The sequence below is a fragment of the Manis pentadactyla genome, chromosome 12 (assembly GCF_030020395.1).
Source record: "Manis pentadactyla isolate mManPen7 chromosome 12, mManPen7.hap1, whole genome shotgun sequence".
NCBI lineage: Eukaryota > Metazoa > Chordata > Mammalia > Pholidota > Manidae > Manis > Manis pentadactyla.
The window spans coordinates 40145285-40166120 of record NC_080030.1 but is presented as its reverse complement, the minus strand read 5'-3'; the positions used below and the strand labels follow the sequence as shown (position 1 = coordinate 40166120).

The window sequence follows — 20836 nt, the reverse complement described above, 5'->3', positions numbered from 1 at the left end:
GAATGGTGCTATCTTCAGTTACTGATTAATCCATTAAGAAACTTAAAAGCGTTCCCTTCTGGGAAAAGGGGGTCTTATATAGTTGACAAAAGTCCTTTATCTTCTTCAAAGGTCCGGAGGCTGAATCATTGTCAATCTCCAGGAGTGCTGTTGTACTTTTAAAGACTCCCTAAAGACTTCCCATGGAAGACTGCCCAAAGGGGAATCCAGTCATGGAGAAAAGTTGAGCTTGATGAATTCCAAATTTACCATTTCTGTCATTAAGAGATTAGCCCTGAAAATGTCATCACACACGGACCACAAAGGAGAGCCTCTCATCTGTTCCAATCAAATACGCAAATATTATAGTCAAGTAACCAAAGAATTATTCCTTCACCCACATTTCTGTTATTTAAATCCTCTGACCAATGATACACAATATCTCACCAGGTTTCTGGGCTAAAGTGTAGCTCACCACAGTTTTAAATTTTTGTCCCATTCTGCAGCATGTACGAAGAAGCCTAAGTGGGTTCCACAGAGGAGCTATGTTTCTGTACACTGTAGACACCCCATGAAAAGTAAGTTATTTCAGAGCCAGAGGGGATTTTATTTCACCCCTGGCCATGTAATTCCTGTCTCCCTGTCACTTAGACAAATCATGGCCAATAAAAATGTGAAGGGATAAAAGGTAATCTTAATTCATCAACTAACCCCAGAATTGAAAGAAAAAAAAAAGACTCGAGTGTTATTAACAGACCCTAAACAGTGTTGACAGCAGAGTAGCAAAGTAACCAAAATGGTAAGGAAAGAGTGAAGCTCAAAGAACCTACATTTTCAACAATTCTTTGTCCAAAAATAATAACAAATAATAAATATAAGATAGAATAAAGAGTAATATACTAACAATGTGTACAAAACAAGGCACAATTAATTTTGAAATATCTCTGAAATATACCATTTAATTTGTTCTTAAATGTACCAGAGTAACTATGGTGGTTTTAAAATGTATCTGCAAATTCTTTGATATCTGCCTTTCAAGAGGTAGAGCTTAATTCCCTTCTGCTTGAGTGAGTAACTCACTTCCAACAGAATATGGCAGAAGCGAAGATCAGTGACTTTGAGGCTATGTCATTCTCTTGGGTCACTCCCATAGGCCAACATCTTAATGGCAACCTCATGAGAGAACCTGAGCTGAACCATTAGCTAAGCCCATCCTGGATCCCTGACTCATCGAAGTTGGTGAAATAATAAATGTTTATTGTTTTAAGCTGTTAAATTTTGGGGTAAAGTATACAGCAATAGATAATTAATACAGAATGTTTGACCCACTTCTATATTAAGATTTCTGTTACATAGTATACAATATGTCATTATCTCAAACACTACTAACTTATCCATTGTCAATCCCACCCCATTAGAATGTAACTGCATGAAAGCAGAATTTTTTTTTCTTTAGTGCTGCACACTTAGTGAAAAGCAATGTGTAGCACAAAGCAGGTGCTCAAGAAATATATCTTGAATGTGTCATTTGATGAAGTCACAATCTCAATCAGATAGAGATAAAAAATTTTTTTACTATTTCATCAGTAGCAAACTAAATAAACTGCAGCAAAGGGACTAAATGCTAACAATATTTATAGTAAAGGTGGACTGACCTTTCTAACATTAAGATAACTTAATTTTGTTATGTAGATAAAACATCTGTGAAACCTATTTGTTGACAGAAGGAAAAGGCTCGACTGGAGATAAAATTCTATAATCTCTCCACATTACATTAACCAACAAACAAGTATGAGAGTAAAGGGCTCTATAGGAAAACAAAAATCAAAACAATAACCGCACACACACACACACACTCCACCTCAGAATCTAGTGTGGGAGAACGGACTAAAATAAAAGGCCTCTTCTCGTGTGATTAATTATATTGATAATTTGAAAATGCTGAGGGACTGTAAATATAACAATGTGATAAGTCTTCTAAGAGCCAAAATAAATGGTACAGTGTTCATTTTCAACACTTACAAAGCTGTTGCTTTCCTGTTTATACTACAAAGCCAGATACATCCCTTGGTTTTCTTTGTTTCAGCAGCTTTCCTATTTGCATCTAAAGACCAATCTACTCAACCTAATTATTTTCTACCCATGCCCAACTAAATCCTCTACTAAACCGACTCTTCATTTAAGTTATATAATTCCACTATCTCTTCCATGGTCACCATTGTGTCATTTTACTTTCTTTGTATTCCCTGGATGTAAAAGAAATGCTTAGTAAGTGACTATGCTGTACTTAACCCTTCAGATCTTAGACAACTTTAAAAAGTCTGTGAGTTATCTTGTTATCAATTCAACAAGGAGCTTCTACCACCAGCTCCTACTGTTCTAGGTGATGTAAATTAAATAACATTTCTAAAAATTAGATGATCTTTTCTAAAAGAAAATAAACCCACCCCAAAGATTGTTACTGTAGTAAAGATCGTCACACTGGACTTACGTTAGGCAATTGAGGGAATCATGTATTAATTCAGTTTCCTGGCTGAATCACGTCACAGAGATGGAAATTACCGAAGTTCAGTGAAATTAGAAGTAGGTAAACATTTCAGAAAGAATAAAGTTGAATGCCAGGTCTTGAATGAATTGTTTGAGCTAAAACAAAATTGGCTTGCATGTCCTAACTTAAAAAATCCTAGGAAATAAAAAGAGACAAAGACAATGAATAGAGAAAAAGAATAGTGCACAGATAAACTGTAGGCATAAAACCTGACTTAATAGTGGAGTTCTACCTTTAATAGAAAAATGAAAATTGATTCTTTATAAATTATTGGTGCCTGGGGAAAGGATTAGAATTGTTGGATGATCTTCAAAATAATCTTGAGAAAGAAGAACGTAGCAGGAGGTATCATGTTCCCTGATTTCAAACTATATTACAAAGCTATAGTAATCAAAACAGTATGGTGTTGGCATTAAAAGTACACACAGATTAATGGAACAGAATAGACCACAGAAATAAACCCATATATATGGTCAATTAACTTATAACACAGGAGTCAAGAATATACAATGAGGAAAAGATAGTCTCTTCAATAAATGATGTTGAGAAAACTGAATAGCCACATGCAAAAGAATGAAACTGGGCCACTATCTTACACCATACACAAAAATAATAATACTGGGGGGAAGGAAAAGCATGGTAAAAACAAAATAAGATTATGAAATGCAGCATCATAAGTAATCTGAATTTTGCCTTCTGATCTCTCTACCCCGTCTCATGAATGCTGCCATTCTCTACTCTCCTACGGTCCGTATCCCGACAGCATTGCTCCCGTAGTCACGTGCCAGGGCTGTGTTGTCTTGGACATACAGCAATCAACCAAATAGACAAAAATCCCCATCCTCTTGGACCTTGTTTGTTAATGTGGAAGAGACAGACAAAAAATAAAATAACTAAGTCAAAAAAAATGCATACATATATATGACAATTCAATGTTAATATCTTTTAATGACATTTTTAAACAAGGGGGAAAGTCTTTGGTGTTGATCCATATATTTACCCTTTCCTCAGAATTATCTGTCTCAAGGAGCAAGGGAGCTGGGGCATGTCCTAAGCCTCCTCAGTCATGGGTTAAGGGCAGCCCCTGGGGGAGTGTTAATTCCCTGGCACATTCAGGCAAAGGGATGTAGTGGCTGGCACTAAGTCGTAGACCCAGCTTGCTCCAAAATGGCAAGACAGAGGGAAAGAGTGGGACAAAGTTTGCTACAATTTATAACTATATATGCCATATAATGGAGCACGTTGCACAGGCCCCTACCACTGGGCCCCTATGGCCCTCCTCTGGCTATGGCCCTTCCTGCAGGGGAACGGGGCTATGGAGCTAAGGGGACATGGCCACTAGGAACCCATGGTACCCCTTCTAGACCATGCTCCACGGAATCCCACAACTCCTGCCTGATAAGAGTAGAACTGTGTCCCCCAGCTAAAAATATGTTGGGGTCCTCACCCCCAGTACTTCAGAATGTGACCTTATTTGGAGATTGGGTCTTCATATAGCTAATCAACCTGAAATGATGTCATTAGATTAGGACTTACTCTAGAATGAGTGGTGTCCTTATAAAAAGGGGAAATTTAGGCACAGAAGCAGACACAGAAAGAGGGAAGATGGTGCTAAGAGACCCAAGGAGAAGATGGCCATCTACAAGCCAGGAGGAGAGGCCTCACATTCCCCAGAAGGAAACAACCCTGCCAACATCTTGGTTTGGATTTGCATCCTTCAGAACTGTGTGGCAATACATTGTGCTGTTTAAGCCACCCAGTTATGGCACTTTGTCATGGCAACCCTTAGTCTAGGAGACTAATACACTGCCCACCTAGCCCCAAGTCTTCAGTCAGTGAGGTCGGGGCTGTCCCTCACGTCTGTCTTGCCAAGTGTGGACAGGCTGCCAGTGTACCTTCCCCAGTTCTAAGGTGTGGATTTTGTAGGGCTGTGCAGGCCATGCTTGAGTGTCCACATGCTTGCACAAGCACCCTTCCCGTATGAGATGGAGTGAGGAGTGAGAGAGAAGTGGGTTAAGTCGTGGGCCAGGGCCGACTCTCCAAGACCACAAGGTGCCAGAACGGAACTCTGAGAAGTCTAGGACTTCTACCTCCAAACCTGGTCTCCCAGCTTGTTAGAGTGGTATTTCAATACTGGAGAGGTATTTAACCTTTTATTTTAAACTAAAACAGCTATAGGAAAGTACTATGAACAAGTGTGAAGCTTATAAGCAACAACTGTGAATTTTTTGTAAGATGACAGCTTTGAAACCACCCAAGAGACAGAACTTAGCCAGCTGCCCCAGAAGTCCCTTGTTTGTGCTCTAACCCCCTCTCTCCAAAATTAAGCACTACCTTGACTTGTTTCCTTCACTGCGTTTATCATCCAAGCATTGATCACTAGTTACTGTAGTTTGGTATTGTCCATTTTTTTAGCCTGATAAATCTTTTAATATACAATCTAATGTACCTTACAAGTTATCTGTTCAACGTTCCAGCTCATTCGACGTGGAGATTCCCACCATCTGAATGTTGGTAACTGCATTTTCATGGTTCGGTTCAACACATTCCTCTGTCTTCTGCATAACCTACAAATTGGCAGCTGGATCCAGAAACTTGATTAAACTCAGATTCAGGTATGATCTCTTTGGAAAGTCTCTACATATTCTTATGTTTCTTTCATCAGGAGAAATATCTGGTTTTTACTCTTTTTTTAACCTCAGGAGCTACTGATGCTCATTGCCTAGATCTATTCATTAATTGGAATTAGAAAGTGGTGATGTTGTAGTTCTAATATTGTTCTTTTAGTTATCAAGTAAAATCATTTTATAAGATGATTCTTCCTCTCATGTACTGTTTGGTTGGTTACCCAGTGGTACAATTTGTATGGGAAAGACAGATAAATGCTTGATTTTTGCCCCCCTTATGTAATTTTCAAGATAATAAATTGGTTTTATTGTCATACATGGTGTGTGTGATGCCTGAAATGAGAGGCAGTGTGTTTGTTCATGGAGAGTCACTATTATCACAGTGTGGTGTCCTCAGCATTATAGTGTAGGTGACAGTTAAAGTCCATCTCCAGAGATTTCCTCTAGCACTGTTAGGTTTCAACTGCTGCTTTTCTAAGGGGCCTAAATGCTAAACTGTATTCAGATTATGATTCTGTTCCCAGTATTGACTGTGATACATAGTTTAAGAGTAATGGAAAAAGGAGGAAGCCATTGTAGCAACATTCAGACTAAATGGAATCTGTTATGGGTTGAATTATGTCCCCTAAAAAAGATATGTTTAAGTCCAACCCCTGATACCTGTGAATGTGATCTTATTTGGGAAAAGGATCTCTGCAGATGTAATCAAATTAGGATGAGATCATTAGGTCTCATTATCCAATATAAAAGAAATCTTTATGAAATAAGAGACAGAAACACATGGGGAACAAGACCATGAGACAATGGAAGCAGAGATTAGAGTGATACATCTGGAAGCTAGGGAATTCCAAGGATGGCTGGCCAACACTGGAGGCTAGAAAAGGCCAGCAAGGATTCTCCCCTATTGGTTTCAGAGGCAGCACAGCCCTGCAGAAGCACTGATTTCACACTTTCAGCCTAAGATCAAAGACAATATATTTCTGTTTTAGGCCACCCAATACTTAGTACTTTATTATAGGAACCCTAGGAAGGTCTTCCCTGGGTCATGGTTTAAGCTATGAGGAAACTGAAAGCCAATGAAATAAAAAGATTTGCCAAAGATACATAGTGCACCCAAGACTAGAATCCAGACCTTCTGATGCTTTTTCTAGTGCTCCATGAATATACTGTCTCTTACTTAGAAGATAAAAAGTCATTCAGTCACTTACTCCACAAATATTTATTAAGCACTCACCAACTAACAGCCATTAACATAGACAAGGAAATACATGGGTCCTGAAAAAGATTTTTATCATCATGGTGCTTAGAGTCTACTATGAAGAGGAGGTAATGATTAATAATAATAGTAATAATAATAATAATGATGATAAAACACTTTCACAATAATGTGTAGCAAATATAATAATTTGATATTCTGGTAAGGGGAATAAAGAAAATTAAAAAATGAAAACAAAATGTTACAATAAAATGTTTGCACAAAAATGAAAAAAAAAGAAGAAAATCAAGTCCAATATTCTTCTAAGCATTTTTGCTGCAGTGTTATAAATTTATAAAGATTAGACCAGTGGTTCTCAACAGGAAGTGGTTTTGCCCCATGGAGAACATTAGGCAAAGTCTGGAGACATGAGTCATTGTCACAACTAAGGGATGCTCCTGGCACCAGCGATGATGCTACAATGCACAGGATAGTCCCTGACAGAATTACCCACTCAAAATGTCAATAGTGTCCAAGCGGAGAATCTGAACTAGATTAAATAGAGGCTATTTTCTTAGCTATACTTCTTAAATGTATTACCAATTCTCTATCGAAAAGAACCTAAAGATTGATATCTGAACCCACTCTCAATGCATTAAAACTAATTTATAATAGGTCTATAGGAAAAATACATATTTCTCATTTCACATTCAATAAATCCTTCTGTCGAAGATGTGGTACATATACACAATAGAATATTATTCAGCCCTAAGAAGAAAACAAATCCTACCACTTCCAACAACATGGATGGAGCTAAAGGGTATTATGCTCAGTGAAATAAGCCAGGCAGAAAAAGACAAGTATCAAATGATTTCACTAATCTGTGGAGTATAACATCAAAGCAAAAACTGAAGGAACAAACCAGCAGCAGACTCACAGAACCCAAGAATGGACTAGTGGTTACCAAAGGGAAAGAGGCTGGGGAGGGTGGGTGGGAAGGGAGGGAGAAGGGGATTAAGGGGTATTATGATTAGCACACATAATACAGGAGTGGGCACGGGGAAGGAAGTATAGCACAAAGATAAGTATGAGACAACAGAGGCAGAGATTAGCATTTTACTATGCTGATGGATAGTGACTGTAATGGGGTATGTGGTGGGGACCCGATAATAGTGAGAATGTAGTAACCACAATGTTGCTCATATGAAACCTGAGCATAAGATTGTATATCAATGGTACCTTAATAAATAAATAAATAAATAAATCCTTCTGTCTTCCTGATAATTTCATAGCTATTATATTATGTGGATATCTGGACTAGGTGAACTCATGACAACGGCTATCAAGATTCTGCCAAACTTTTATAGAATGCTGTCTCAACCAGACCCATTTCTGCTAAAGTACACTATGTATTTCACATGTATGAGCGAGTGATATTTCTATCTTCATTGTTCACCATGTCAAGTAAATTTCTTCTCATATAAGCCTATACATTATTTAGATAAGAGTCTTTAGATTTGTTAAGCACCAAGAATGAGCAGTTGAAGTTCAGGCACACACTTTGAAGTAACCATTAAGGATCAGTAAATAATGGAATGGAGTGCAGTAAATAATGATATGGATGTTAAGTGAAGTAGGAAGTGAGTAATGAATTCAATACAGGAACTTACACAGAATCAAAAGCAGAGGAGTTGGAACTTGCAAATTTATCCTAGCTGAGCAGAGTAATCAAGAAATCACAAGCTTACTAAAAATAGATGATTCCAAATGCAATATAGGAATGACAGGATAGAATGAAGTGCATCCAAGCATAAAAATGACAAAGGGCCAATTTAGACTGACTGGCCTACGGCTCAGGATTTGCCTTAGGGTAAATGGACCATGGACCTATGAGCCAGGCCCAGGTTAAGGTTGACCAAGGACAGGCGAGAGGCATAGAAATGTAATTATGAAAGTCTAGCACAATGATGGTAAGCAGAAAGATAAGATGCAGTCAAAAATTGATAGAATAACCTAGACTTTCCCATAGGCTTTTAATGAGCAGATCATGATTGTAATTGCATTACCATATACATTTAATGAAACTTCAGAAATGACCAAATAAAAGGGAAATATAAAAATGATTATTGATTTTCAAAATAAGTCTTTTATTTTTAAAATGATGATAATTATGATTAGCAATAATAATAGTAAAACATGTTTCTATAAACTAAGAACAAGACACTCTTATTTTCTCATTTAATACTCTCACTAATCTTATAAGGTAGGTACTATCAATAACTCCAATTTGTGGGTAAAAATAATAGGTATTACACAGGTCAAGCAATTAGGCCAAGGTTATATAAGTAATAAGTGGCAATATAGAAAGTTGGGAGATAAAACAGTGAACTCAGGGCACAAATGGAAGGAAAATTTGGTGCTGGGCTCAGTTTACCTCCATCTCTGTGCAGTCAGTTAGGACCGGTGCACAGAGAAGAACCAGGCCTTCTGAGAGTCCATTTTTTCATCTCAGCAAGAATTCTGACCACCAGCTGGCTGTGGACTTCTCATCTCTGAGCCTCAATTTACTGGTTTAAAAATGGGTATAATTGAAATATGCTAATTGAGAGTAGAAATTAAAAGTTCTCACCATGGGGAAACAAAATAAATATGTGAGGTGATGGATGTTATTTAATTAACTAGATGGGTGGGGGGGGTGGAATCCTTTCACAAGGTATATTCATATCTAGCTACCATGATGTACACTTTAAGGATCTTACAATTTTATATGCCAGTTGTATCTCAGTAAAGCTGATTTTTTTAAATTATTTTTTAATGGGGATGATAATAATGCCTACCACTAGGGTTATTAGTAGCGAGTGAGAACACTGTTTGTAATAGCTCCAAACAAAGTGGGCATGTTATGATTACTGACCCCCTAAAATTCATGTCAATGTAGAATACTCAGACCAGGCGCATCCCATACTAGGTGGGGTGTCAGAGATGTCCCTGATGCCCTGCGTGTCTTGAAGGTAAGCCAAGTTAGAAGTCTGTGGCTTCCAGTTGGTAGGTGGAAGAGCTGAGGGAGACGTTGTTGTATGCTAGTGACAGGTCTTCTCCTTTCTTCCTAATGCCTCTCCTTCAATATACCTGCTCGAAACTCAAGGATTCAGGGGAACCACGATTTAATCTCAGTGGAGTCTCTGATTTCTACAGGACCATCCCTGAACTTTGGCCTCCCTTCCCTTTTCCAACATTGGACAGTTAGCTTCTTCCCCACCCACCACTGGGAGCCGCAACCCTCTGACCCCAGGTCACTCCCTTGGTTCTGGGGCCAGGAGCACAGTATGAAAGAACGGAGGAGGCAGGGTGTTCTCTGAAGGCATAATCAGAACTTTGACTTGGGAATATAGGAGGGATGGCATAGAAGGCAAAGGAATCCCCAGTTACAAATACACCAAAGCAAGAAATTAAAACCTGTTGGTTTTGCAAAAATAAAATAATTACAGCATTTCTAAAAAATGCCAAACAGTTATTCTTGATTACCATGCATCTCCATGATGATGATGTTTGTTACTAGGTATGTGTGAGCTCACCTTTATTGTTTTCCTTGAAGACGACAGCACATAGCTGCATCTGGGTGTTCACAAGTTACCATGTGGCCTGCTCATCATTCCCTGTTCTGAGCAAAACCAACAGAGGCCATAAAACACCAGCTGAGCCTGCAGGACTGTCACAGAGGCAGCCCCTTGTTCACGAGTGTGTGTGTGGGGTGGGGGGCGCACGTGTGTGCGCATTCTCCTTTCTCAGTGTCTTCCATCTCCCCCTTTCGTTGACCTGCTTCTTAAAGAATAGCAAAGGTTGGTGAGCCTTGAATACTTGCCCACAATAACTATGTCTGGAGTAGTGACTTAACATTTATTTTAATAGCTTTATTTTAATGGCTTTTTTATTTTAATTCAAGTTAAATTTTAAATTAATTTTCATTTTAATTCAAAGTAAAACATTCAAACAGAAGGGTCTCTGTGAGATTTTTTAGGTATAAAGGAATCCAGAGATTGTCCTGATTTTATATGTCTTACTTTTCCCCAATCTTCCATAATACTGAAATAAATGACTAATTGGCACAAATTAAACTGATTTCTTTTTGGAGGGCATACGTTGACAATGACCTTATTACTTTTTGTAAATCATCTTCCAGGAAAAAAAAACAAGCAGTGATGAGAAAGATTTTTTCCCCCGATAATTTATGTGACAACACCCAAAAAGCAAATAACCCAATTAAAAAATGGGTGGAGGATATGAAGAGACAGTTCTCCAAAGAAAAAATTCAGATGGCCAACAGACACATGAAAGATGCTCCACATCACTAATCATCAGGGAAAAGCAAATTAAAACTACAATGAGATATCACCTCACACCAGTAAGGATGGCCAGCTTCGAAAAGACTAAGAACAACAAATGCCGGTGAGGATACAGATAAAGTGGAACCCTCCTACATTGCTGGTGGGAATGAAAGCTAGTTCAACCATTGTGGAAAGCAATATGGAGGTTCCTCAAAAAACTAAAAATAGAAATACCATTTGACCCGGGAATCCCACTCCTTGGAATTTACCCAAAGCATACAAGTTTCAGATTCAAAAAGACATATGCACTCCTATGTTTATCACAGCACTGTTTACAATAACCAAGATATAGAAGCAACCTAAGTATCCATCAGTAGATGAATGGATAAAAAAGAGTTCGTACATATACACAATGGAATACTATTCAGCCATAAGAAAGAAACAAATCCCACCATTTGCAACAACATGGATGGAGTTGGAGGATATTATGCTCAGTGAAATAAGTCAGGCAGAGAAAGACAAGTGCCAAATGATTTCCCTCATTTGTGGAGTGTGACAACAAAGCAAAACTGAAGGAACAAAATAGCAGCAGACTCACAGTCTCTAAGAAGGGACTAGCGGTTACCTAAGAGGTGGGGAGGGAGGGAGAAGGGGATTGAGGGGTATTATGTTTAGTACACACAGTGTGAGGGGTCACTGGGAAAACAGTGTAGCACAGAGAAGGCAAATAGTGAATCTGTGGCATCTTGCTGCACTGATGGACAGTAACTGCGAGGGGTATGGGTGGAGACTTGATAATATGGGTAAATGTAGTAATCACATTGTTTTTTCATGTGAAACCTTCATAAGAGTGAGTATCAATAATACCTTAATAAAAAATTTCATAAATAAATAATTTATGTGACAAGTGAAGAGTTAGGAAGAAATACAAAAATAAATAAAAAACAGCCCTGATTTCAAAGGTATTACAGCATACTCCATGGGTTAGACAGCTGTAAATCCTGTAACTGTGTGGTATAAGATGTAAGGAAATTACAGAATAAAAATTTTATATTTTCATTAAAGTTTTAGGTTTCAAAACCAGAAGAAGAGGGCAAAAAAATGCTTATATAACCACATGTTATCAAAATCTACTGACCAGATTTAGCAATAATCTTTGATCATTTTAAAAATAGCAAATCCTGTATTAAGAAGTTAGTCTGAAACAAGAGTTTTCCCTTTCCTTTGTTTTGATGTATGCATTTATTTGTTCATTTGCCTTTAACTCTTAAATACTAAATTTCTTCTTCAACCCCAAGGTCCCTAATGCTATTTTCTGGTACACCAGATTTACTTTTACATGACATTGAGAGACAGCAAAGAATTGGTGCTGTACACATGAATTATAAAACATTCTTTTGGATATAATTCGAAAAGTAGATACTGTGAGTTAAAGATAGAAAACATAGGTTAAACAGAAGCTGAGATTTTTGTAATACATCTCAATTCAGATCACAAAAGTAACATGAGAGTAGATGAGAATGCAAACCTGATATTCAGAACTGTCCTCTTGTATGGTGGGAGGAAAAGAGAGATTCAAGCACATCGGCAAGAAATTACTATGGGCAGAGCTAAGACCAAATAAACTTGTGTCCTGGTAGCAGGGAAGACAGGGGTTTGGGAAACTCAGAAATGTTTGACTACATTATATAGCTTAAGTAGAGATTTCTCTGAACCTGCGCATTGTAAGTATTGAGGTCTGCACCTCCTGGGACCGTGCTGGGACCTAATAGACTGGCATCAGCAGCTCTGGGTGGTAGAGCCAGAGAGCCACTGAGCATGAGGACAGAGGCCAGAAAAGGGAGAAAGCCACTCTTAGGGTCTATTACTCACTAATACTAGTTTAACATGGTCATCACTCATTAATATTACTTTAATATGGGTAAGACGCCACCAAAACATTTTTATTTCATGTGCTCTTATTTTATTAAATATAAAAATATGCATAAAGGACTTTGTAAAGACTAACTAGATTCTTACCATGCAAGGATTGTTACTTAAGTGGATCTTTGTCTGCTTTGTTCATAACTAGTCTGGCTTTATACAGAAAAGTTGCTTTTTTACAGAATAGTGAAAATGCCTTCATTATTTAAGTTGAAAGCAGAGTGTTGATGCTTGGCTCCTTCACCCAATATTAAAACTATGAAAAGATGCACACCTACCCCCATATATATGATATTTGTTAGGTATCATAGTGACAGTAAACCATAATTTGGACATTCTATGGTTAAAGTGGCTTCTTAACAGCCGACATTTTTTTTTTTTTAGCTTTATCCTAAAACACGTTTTTTAAAAAATGCATCAGTAAGAACATAGCCATGATTTCCTTACAAAAGTTCCTAATATTAGTCTTCTAAGAACTGGAATATGCCACTTCCCATGCTGCCACCCTTTCTTTCCAGAGGCGTCTCCTGTCTTTTAAGGATGTGGTGATAGACTTCTGTGGTTTAACAGCCAGGTCAGGAGCACCTAAACTAGGGAATTTTGAAATGATTCTACTTGCCACCGTATTCAGAAATATTGTAGAGCACCCTAATCTTCTGAGAAACTTTGCAAAATGTCCTAACTGTAGTTATCTAACAATAAGTGACCTACAACTCCTGCAGAAAGTTGGGCTGTTTTTGTGCTGATTAATCTTGCAAATCTGTCATTAGCTAAGTTTGTAAATCTAAGGATGGAACATATGGAATCATGGCCCAGGTCTCCCCTCTCTATTAAGTTTTCCTATAAGGCATTAAGTTTATGGACTGTGAATCTGTTACTAGAGTATTTTCTGGACCTAAGATCTAGCAAGAACTTTAAGTCAAGAGAGGCACAACCTGCTGCTGTGATCACAGTTGAACACCCACCCTGATCTAAGAGGGAGCCGGGTGCCACGAGGCCTGCCTGAGTTGTGGTCCAGGGACGGAGGAAAAGTACTTCCACTGAATACACGTTCAAAGAAGAGGGGAAGACAAAAAGACCAAAAGTTGTATTTTTGAATATATCATGTGTTCCATATATTAATTTTCACTATTTTTAAACAAAGTAAATTGGCCAAGCATGGAATAAAATTTGCTCATGATGACTATATTTGTGCACTTGGAATATAGGAATGAATATTTTCACACTTAACAATATTTTAGAGAAATACATTTTTCTCAGAATTACTGTGTCTCCTTAATACCAAACCCTGGGAACAAAGTTCAATTAATCCACGATGCCTAATGTGTTTGACTAATGTGGTATATTCACCTTGATATATTCTTCACAGATCTCATCCCTCCTGGGATGAAAGTTCCTTATGAGCTTGAGGACCACATCTGATTCATCTGCAGAGATGATGCCAACGTGTGATGTAGTCAATTCTTAGTTATAGTTTGTTAAATGAATTTTCTTGATCTTTCATGGGTTTTTTGTTGTTGCTGAGTGCTTGTCACTCAAAAATCTTCTGTGCTGTTATCCCTTTTCACAGATAAGGAAACTAAGGTTAAAGGGGCTGAAAGACCAAGTAACTAATGCACCGTCCCACCATGCGAGCTGGGCCAGAATTCACACGGAAGGAGGGTAACTCCAGGGCGTATGCTCTTCATGACTTCACTGTATGTCTGTTTCCCTGGTTGTTCAATTAAAAATGTGTTGTGCATCTGCTGTGTGTCAAGGACTGTTGCAGATGTTGGAGACAGAACAGTGACCAGGCAGAGCAGGAGCCCGGACTCTCATGGGGGTGACATGCTAGAGAGGAGAGTCTGAGAGGATATGGGAAGGAGCGGGCGGGAGACAGGGAGAGAGGGAGAAAGAGGAATCAGTACCACTGCCCAGTCTGCTGCTGACTCTAGATGTGGTTTAAGGGAGCCCTAGACTCTTTTCCAAAGCAGTTGCACCTTTTGCATTTCACCAACCAAAGTGTGTGGGTTCCATTTTCTCTATATCCTCCCCAACATTTGTTATTATCTGGTGTTTTTAATTATAGCTATGATGAACCTCACTTTTAATTTCTGATAAAAAAATTTTTCCAAAACAAATGTCTCAAAGCAATCAGATTAAGAAGAAAAGAGAGTCCTAAATTTCGGAGCCCTCATTAAGCTCAACGCCTGCAGCAGAGCACCCCTGTGTGTCCGTGGGAACAGTGGTTGTCCAGATGCTCAGTGTCCAGGACACCCTCCAGCTATTTGGAGGCAAGTTTCCCAGATGGTCTTTCAAAGATCAGTCAGGCTACTTTTCACTGCAAGACACTTCCCCACACATCTTCCTCCCTGCTGTGTCCATGAAAAGCCAGGTAAAACACTAACTCTCTTATACGATAAACAGAAAGCCACCCCAGAAGTGATATGTGGTTATTTTATTTCTCTGCTATAACATTTACATTTTACAAGGGTCATATCTCACTAAGACAAACGTAATTCAATCTTTTCCAGAAAAAGAAAGCCACCTTTTTGTAAGTGGCTTAAACCAAATTTGGAGTCATTTTTAAATTAAAGACATGTAAAATAATAAATTATTTTATATTGGAGGTATATTTTTACATCTTAAATGCAATTTTTACTTTGCAAAAGACATGTTCCAACTCTCGGGAATATTTAAAACCTGGACAAAAACAAATCAGCAGTGTGAAAAGTGAATGATGAATCCATTTAACAATTAGGCAACATGTAGTATAAAATATAACTGTAATATCTAAAAACCCAGCATAGCAACCTCAGCCAACATATATTCCTGAAGAAAGATTGCCAGTGTGGACCTGTAAGAGAATGAGGAACTGACTATACATTTGGACGGCCCCATTTTTCTTTGTGTGATTAAAGAACTGCATTTACCTCAGTAAAACAACCAAGCGTATTTGTATTAAAGGTTAAGAAAGGAGTAAAGTGGAATTAAAACCATGGCTTCATGCCACTGTAACTATGAAAGAACATCAATAAAATACAACTGATGCTTACCTGAAAAATTCTTTAGACAGTACTAATATAAAATTCTTGTTGCATGTTTTTTCACTTAGTGCTTTGATCTTACAACTGTTTTTTCTTGTTGGGAACTCCCACTGACTCCAATTTAAATAAATAAGGTTTGTTTTGAGATAGGCTTCCATGGGAAGAACTACCCAGAAGCCTGTAAGCACTCAGTATAGTGGGATCCTTCACATTTACTTTTTGCCAGATGCGTAGAATATCCCGCATTCCCTTCCCAGCAACATTTGTGACTTTCAACATAACACCAGATTAAAATCATACTTAAAATAACATGTGTTCATGTGAAGATCTCACAAAACTTAGTTTCATTAATACAACCTCTCCCTGCTCTATCCCTTCCAAGTGCCATGAAAGTACAAAGTATTAACTTTCGTTTGCTGAGGAGGTTAAGAATTTTAAGATGACTTCTAGACCACTAGTTCCCAAAATGTGGCCCTCAGACCATCTGCTAACCTCCAAGAAATGCAAATTTTCAGGCCGCAGCACGACCTCCTGAACCAAAAACTTGGGGATTGGGCCAAGACAATTAGTTTTTGATAAGCCTTCCGGGTGATTTTTATCCCTGCTCAAGTTTGGAATGTAAGCCCAGTCATTTCTTTTATAAGTGTGGCATCAAAGCCAAAAATTGTTTGTGTCAAAATTGGGATTAGATCCCAAATTTCATAGACTTCAAAGGTGTGAAATGCCTGTCAAGGCTAATCTTAATTCGTTTTCCCCTTGACACTACTTGGTTACCTACATCTCATTCAGAATTGTAGGTTCAAAATAAGGCTGGACTCAGCAAAGAGAATTCAGTGATAACTGTTTTCAAAATCCTGCCGCAATGCCCTTTATTTCCAATTCAACTATCTTCATTAGTTGTATAATAAGCAGAGTATTGAATCTGGACGTAGAGAGTACAGTTCTGGTTATGTCTCTACCACTAGCAGTTAGGTGCCCTCAGACAAATCACCTCCCTTCTCCTCTGCTTATATCTCTAATAAAAATAGAGAATTGAATTAGACTGTATTAGAATTTAAGACTCTCTACAACTCAGAATTTCTTGATTCTCTGACCATGACTTCTAAATAAATTCTCTCATTGTCACCATGCCAGGTGGAAAAAAATCCATTCCCTGGTGACTAGAAAATCTGAATTCCCAGTGCTTTTATTTCACACCCCCGATCCTAAGTCTATGTTCTTTAAAAGAGCTAATGTGGTACTACTGTTCAAAGGTCAGACTGTGATTTGGTTGTGGTCATTAATGCAGAATTTAAAGAATGAATCATAAAACTTGTCAAGAGAAAAGAATTGCCCAACAACATGAGATAGTTCAACTCTCCCAAGAATGGAAATTGAACGTGCAATGGTTCAGTCTGAATTAATATTTGCATAGTTTAATTTGTAGATTTGACCACAGTCCAAATATAGCAAGAAACATTTTTTAAATATTTAAAGCAAATAATGTTATAGGTTAAAGCATTGGCAATTGGCAAGGTCAGCTGAGGAATAGTCCAGAAAGTAGAACCACCCGGAATGCCTAAGTGTCACAGCACCGGAGTGGGGGCTCTGTGGTTCCAGACTGTAGTCACATTAATGACTCATCACACTTTCAAACCAAGAAGGAGAATAAGATTATCTACAGACATCAACCTCTAGAGCGCTGGTGTGTTTCTTAAACTTTATATCAAGGAGTTGACATCACTAATAAACCCCAGACAGAGTCTTTCTGTCTCTTTTTGTGATTCTCCTAATAATTGCTATTTAACAGAAAAAGATCACTTCCCAAGAAAAGGTTCAAGACAGTTACAAGGGTGGAGATCTTTCTCCTACCAGTGTAGATACTAACTCCTGACTTCAACAGAAGTGTAAAGTCAGAAATTCATTTCAGGTTTTTAATGTCTGGGTAAGGAACCTTTTTTAAGGATGAGAATCTTAACAGTTAGATACAAAAATAGGGATGTTGAGAGCTTATAAACCAAATTTAAAAGTATGTGAGAAAAAGGAAGGGAAGGAAACATAATAGTACTTCAGGAAATTTCACAAGCTGTTTCATTAAAACAAGCTGCAGCAATTTATAGAAAAGCAAAACTGTGAACTCAGTATCACAAAGGATTAAATTAACTTATTTTGTTAATAGCTATATGAAAGAACTTACACATTTTATTTTCTTATACAAAGAAAATAGGAAGTACAGAAGTTTGATGCACTTAGTGACTTCATCCAAAGATAGTGAACAGTAGGAAAATCAATGCACAATATTTTAATGCTTATATTACATATATTAGTGGAGCAAAGAAAACTAGCTAAAAGAAAATAAAAAACATTTTAAGCAATTTTTTAGGGTAGGAATATTATATGCTTTTGAAAAATGTTATTAGATGAAAAAGAGAGTGGACTGGGTATTTAAATCCATTAAAATATACACCCTAATTGGACCTGTATATAAATTATCTATCATGCCTGTTCTGCACTCTTATTGGATGTAACCAAATCCCATATCTCCTGTAAAGGTGGCTGTAGGTAGACAGGACCTGGAAGTCTCTCAGTACAGGCACCACCCCATCCCCACCCCCAATGCCTACCCTGTACAAGGTGAGGTCAGTTCAGAGTCTTCAGGCTGGACCAGACTCAGGCCCTTTGGGGAATGAATGGGGAAGGAGGACATCACTAAAGAAAGGCTCCCCGCAAGCAGATCCCGGGACAGCTCCCTGCCTGCCTTCCTGTCAAGTTGTAATTGTAATGTGACTTCTGTTGTTCTTGGCCCCGGTACAGACAGACTTCAGTTTGGGATGAAACTGTTGACTTAAAAAAATACTTCAGGGGGAAAAAAATATCACTGAACCACAGAGTTAGCGAGGATCTTAGAGGTCACAGTTCCCCACCCCTCCTCAGCCTCCTCAGCGGCAGCTTGCTAAATGTTATCACTCCCTCCTGCCGGAGGCCGCTGCCACCCCCAGGGCCTCACTCCCAGAGAATTTCTTCCCCCACTTCACCAAGAGGAAACCTTCCACAGGGAGGCAAGCCCTTGAGCTTCCTCCAGGCCCTTAACACACAGGAGCCGATGCAATCCCCGAACAATTCTGTTCTAGAAAAAGAGGCTGAGAGGTTCAGGAATTGGCCAGCATCACAGAATGTTCCTCATGTAGGTGTTCCTCCTCCATGTCTAAAAAGAAGCACCCAGAGCTGACAGCACTGTGTGGTTTAGCTGAGGTTTGCTAAGACAGTAGAACTTAAATGTTCTCACCGAAAATAAATAAATAAGAGGTAAACATGTGGGCTGATGTGTGATCTGCAAACTGACTGGGCGGGGAATCCGTTCCCAATGTACACATAGGTCAAATCGTCACTGTGTACATTTGAAGTATCTGACAATCTTATTTGTCAGTTACCCTCAATAAAGCTGGAAAAAAATTAAAAAAATAATAAAACAGTGAAATACAAAGAAACACCCCTATCACATCTGATCCGCACGCATACACACCGCCCACTCCCAGGGACTCATTCATCACTCACTCCGTCCTTTGATTCTGATTCAGTCTTTCCTTTAGCTCCCTCACCCCGGTGATGGTTAATTTCATGGGCAAACCTGGCAGGACTAGGGGGTGCTCGGATGGCTGGTCAAGCGCTCTTTCTGGGTGTGTCTGCGAGGGTGTTTCTGAACTGAACAGATTAGCATTTGCATCAGCGGACTGAGGGAAGAGATCTGCCTTCCCCAGAGTGGGCAACAGCACCCACTCCCTTGGGGACTGAAATGCAACACAACTGGAGAAGGGCATATCCCACTGGCTTTTCGAGCCGGGACACCCATCTTCTGCTCTCAGACATCTGAGCTCCTACTTCTCCAGCCTGTGGCCTCCGACGAGGACTTAAACCAGCGGGCTCCTCGTTTTCAGGCCTTTGGACTGGGGCTAAATGACACCACCAGCCTTCCTGGTCTGCAGCTTGCTGAAAGCAGCCTTTATAATAAATCTCCTCTTACAAAAATCTATCCTCTTGGTTCTGTTTCTCTGGAGAACCCCAATACACCCTCACGTCCAACCCATCAGTACGTCTTGATGGCATTATATCCCCAAAACGTCCTGAATTCCATCGAAGCAATATCCCCACTGCTAAACCCCCAGGGCTGGTCGGCTCCCGGGCCGCTCTTTCCTTGCCTCCTACTGGCCTCACTGTTTCTCCTGTCCCAGGAGACTGCTCCCCATGCAGAGCTAAAGTGCCTCAAGGGAAAAAATCCATCCTCTGTTTAGGACTTCCAGTTGTTTCCTGCTTTGATGAAAGCAAAAGCCAAACCCTTTGCCTTGACAGGTCAGCCCTGCGTGGGTGCACACCGTCCCCAGTTCAAGCCTCACCTCCAGCCCTGCTCCTGCCGCCGGCCCCTGGCCCTCCCAGCTCTCTCCGCTCTCCTCATGGGCTCCTCCCTCGCAGGGAGGGCTGCTTCCCTGGAGGGCTGCATGGCTGCTCTCTCCTCATCAGTCAGGCCTTGGTGCATCCTCACAGAGGGGCCCTGACCTCTCCATCGGGTGGCCCCCTCCATATCACTCAGTTTGTATGTTCATAGCATTTGCCAGCACAGGACTTAACGGCCCCCACCTGCTCAGAGCCTGAGGCCTGCTCATGGCACCCCCCCACCGCCCCATCTCCGTCCCCTTCACACGAACACTCTGCCTCCCTTCTCCTCCCCACCTACCTCAGGGCCAGAAGTTAGTGAACTTTTCTCTGACTTTCCCCACATCTTGTCCTCCCCTTCTGTGACTCCATCTGTAACTGGGGACAGGAGTCGCTCCTCAATACTGTGGGAAAATTCTGTATGCTCTCCTCCTAGCTAAGTTGCTGGTATGCTAAAAAAGGAATTAAAAGAATTTGGAAAATATTTTCTCAAGATAGCCTGGCAAGCCTGATCTAATTTAAAGTTGATGAGGAGAACGTTATCCAGCCAGCTAAAGAATGTCGATTGATCTTATAGGCATTATAAGACACCACTGGCAGCTATGAACTGATTATATCTTTTCTTTCAAAGATCACTTTGGCTGTGGGGTGGAACGTGGACTAGACACTGGCCATTCCATGGAAATACTATAAGGCACAATGGGGGAACAGAAGGTGGTGGCCCCAGCCCTGCCCAGCTGCCATCAGGGCTGAAAGGATGAACTCAGTGAGAGTCCATTCATGGTGACCCATTGATAAAGCAGGAA

At 39.5% G+C, this 20836-nt stretch overlaps 1 long non-coding RNA gene across 2 annotated transcripts in view; it reads left to right on the top strand.

Moving 5' to 3' along the window:
* The window catches only part of LOC130679709 (uncharacterized), an 84135-nt gene that overhangs the window by 9576 nt on the left and 53723 nt on the right, over positions 1–20836 (top strand). For both annotated transcript variants that reach the window (XR_008992721.1, XR_008992722.1), the window contains exon 2: positions 5005–5142. This is a non-coding gene — a long non-coding RNA (uncharacterized LOC130679709). The remainder of the gene's footprint in view (positions 1–5004; positions 5143–20836) is intronic.